General features: G+C 39.5%; 1 long non-coding RNA gene across 1 annotated transcript; it reads right to left on the bottom strand.

Annotated features, from left to right (window-relative positions):
- Nucleotides 1-232: 232 nt before the first annotated feature.
- Nucleotides 233-2,888, bottom strand: LOC129710479 (uncharacterized). The gene is made up of 2 exons (XR_008725682.1): nucleotides 1,952-2,888; nucleotides 233-435 (listed from the first exon to the last, which is right to left on the bottom strand). It is a non-coding gene; the product is annotated as an uncharacterized LOC129710479 (long non-coding RNA).
- Nucleotides 2,889-3,246: the final 358 nt, after the last annotated feature.

Here is a 3,246-nt window from a genome sequence, read left to right as displayed (position 1 = left end):
AATTAATGAAAAAACCAACAGAAGATAGACACAAATTGCTGGAGAAACTCAGTGGACCAGGCAGCATTTCTGGAGAAAATAGGTGATGTTACGAGTCGACCCGCTACGTCACCTATTTCTTTTCACCAGAGATGCTGCCTGACCCGCTGAGTTACTCCAACAATGTATCTATTGGTGTTAACCAGCATCTGCAGTTCTTTCTACACAAAAAAAATAGCAGGCTGATTGGTCCTTGTGTAAAATATAATTTTATTTTTTTCCATCCTGAAATAATTCACAATCATGTCCTCATCTTCGGATATTTACGTGTATTTGTATTAACACCAGTGCACCCTTTGCCATTTTTGTCCTAGCACTCCGAGTTAAAAATAGAAACACTCAGTAAAGGCAGAGAGTGAAAGAATCAATGTCCCAGCTTGTGCACCTTCTGTTTGACTGGGAAAGAGAAAAAACAAGTTAGTTTTATGTCTGGGAATGCGGGGTAGGAATGGATAAAACAAATGGAATATCTCTGATAGAAGCAGGGATGCTATGGAGGAGCCAGATGAGTTCAGAAGGTTGACTCACTGATGATAACATTTAGATACAGGGAACATGAACAAAGGATATAAAAGCAGTGAGCTGAGGGCAGTTTAAAAAAGTGACAGTCTTTGTCATAAGGTCAAAAGCGACTACAGAGGAACATAAAAGCTGCTATAAGTTGTGCAGCAAAATTCTGCTTGAATTCAATCTATATGTTTGTGGATGACACCACTGGAGTGAGTTGGATCTCAAACAATGAAGGGACAGAGTGCAGGAAGGAGAAAGAGAGATGACTAACACGGTGTCAAGACAACAATGTCTACTTCAATGTGAGCGAGATGAAGGAGCTGGTTATTGGCTTCAGGAAGCATGGTGGAGCTCATGCCTCAATCTGCATCAATGGCACAAAGTCAAATGGTTGAGTGCTTCAAGTTCCTCGGTGTAAATATTACAAATATTGTTTCGTTGAATAACCATGTTGAAGCTAAAAAACCACACCAACACCTCGATATCCTCAAGATAATAGGGAAATTCAGCATGTATCCAATGACTCTCACCACTTCTACCAATGCACCATTGAAAGCATACTATCAGTTTGCATTGCAATTTTGTTTGGAAGCAGCTTTGCACAAGAAATGCAAGAAATTGCAGAGTATTGAATGTAGCCCAGTTCATCACACTGACCAGATTCCCCACCTTTGACTTAATCTACACCTCATGCTGCCTTGGGAAAGCAACCAACATGATTTATTTATTTATTTATTTGTTTATTTGTTCCGAACAAGTAAAGACATAAATAGGAATAAATAACAACAACAAAATCGAAATAGTCAAACAATTGGACATTCCAGGCAATATTTGCAAAGCAATGAAAAGCATAAAGCAAAATTTAAATGTCCAACACTTTTTCTTTACAAGCTCGAAAAGGAGAGAGAAGAATAACTTATTTAATCTCACCCCTCCTCCCCAAACCCTTCTTCCATATTTAATAATTTATTAATTAATAATAATAATACCCCAGACAATTTTTAGAGATGCATACAGACATATATATACATACAACTGATATACACATACAAGTAATATGTATGATCAAGGACCTTTTCACCATGATCATTCCCTCTTCTCCTGTTGGGCCTTCGAAACCTTGAACTCACATATCACCAGACTCTGGAACAGCATTTTCCCCTCAGTTATCAGACTTATGAATGGTTCTCCCATAAGCAAGAGTATAGTCCCAATCTCCCAACCTACCTCCTTGCAAACATTGAACATGCAGTACGTGTGTTAATAATGAACAAATATGAATGCCAAACTGAATAAAAAGGAAATTGCCAGAAAGCTTGGCAGTGTTAGAAAAGACAGTAAAATAAGCCAATGTTACAGATAGGTGACTTATAACAATTATGTTACAAACAGAAAGATTTACCTGTAGTTATGGAATTTAATATTGAGACAGGAAGACTGCAACATGCCCAGATGGAAGATGAGGTGTTGTCCACCAACCTAGGTCCACAAGAGTGCGCCACATGCTTTGTATTAAGCTGCATATGAATTTATTCAGGGCCTTGTTAAAAAAGTGCAACAAACCACAGACAGATTGGTCAGAGTGGGAGTCGGTTGGAGAATGAATTAAAGTGATAAGTGTCATTTCACATAGTTTTGTGGAAAAGCGTAATGAGAAAGAGAATGGTTAGTAGAGATAGAAGAGGGATGCCAGAGAGAGGGAACAGTCCTATTGGAAGGGTAAGAGAGGCGACAAATATGTCCAGTGGTGGAATCTCATTAAAGGTAGCAGAACCTGTCAAGGATGACCCAAGGTAGGTTAGAGGAAAAGTAAGGATTGGAGGAACCTATCCTTGCTCAGTCTGGGAGACGGGGTGAGAACAGAGTTGTGGGAAATGTGAGTTCTGTGGACAAGGACTCAGTGGACTCTGATGAGTTAAGTTACACAAAATCAAAAGACTGGGGTAAACCAGTGGATCCATCTAACATATTCAATTCTTCTAGACATCACCATCCTCATTCACTCTCCTTAGCCTACTCCCTTGTGTCATTAAACCTCCTGGAAGAGGCAGAGATATATCTAGTCCAACTATATACTGAACCTATCATTTCTATAAAAATTACTTGAACATCCTTACAAAGACTGGAATGATGAACATATTCTTTGTGTGTCTCTTGGCAAGACAGGTAATGTGCATACTATAAGTGTAAAGGGAGCAATTAAATTAGGAAAGCGGATCAAAACTTCAACAAGGCCTTTGCTTATTTAGGAGAATAACAAGTGATTTGATTCAAATCTGTAAAATTCTCAGGGAATTTTTGAGATTGGACAGTGCGAGGTATTTTCTCTTGGGTGGGAGTTTAGAACACGGGACACAGCCTCAGAATAGGATGAAGGTAGACACAAAGCATCTACAAAGACACAATAGCTCGGCAGCATCTACGGAGAAAAAGGATGGGTGATGTTTCAGAGGCTTGCATTCAATGGATCATCCATCGCAGTTTCTGTTGCCAACCTTGCACACCCCCCCCCCCCCCCCCCCCCCCCCCCCCTGAAGTGAGCAGAATTACAATAGATCCAATCCTTATAAATACAATGCAATCAGCTTTCATACAAATCACATGATCATATCATGTTTAAGAAAGAACTGCAGATGCTGGAAAAATTGAAGATAGACAAAAATGCTGCAGAAACTCAGCGGGTGAGGCAGCATTTAT

Source organism: Leucoraja erinacea, chromosome 28 (genome assembly GCF_028641065.1).
Source record: "Leucoraja erinacea ecotype New England chromosome 28, Leri_hhj_1, whole genome shotgun sequence".
Taxonomy (NCBI): domain Eukaryota; kingdom Metazoa; phylum Chordata; class Chondrichthyes; order Rajiformes; family Rajidae; genus Leucoraja; species Leucoraja erinaceus.
Note: the sequence above shows the minus strand (reverse complement) of the source record. Positions and strands in the feature narration are given on the sequence as shown.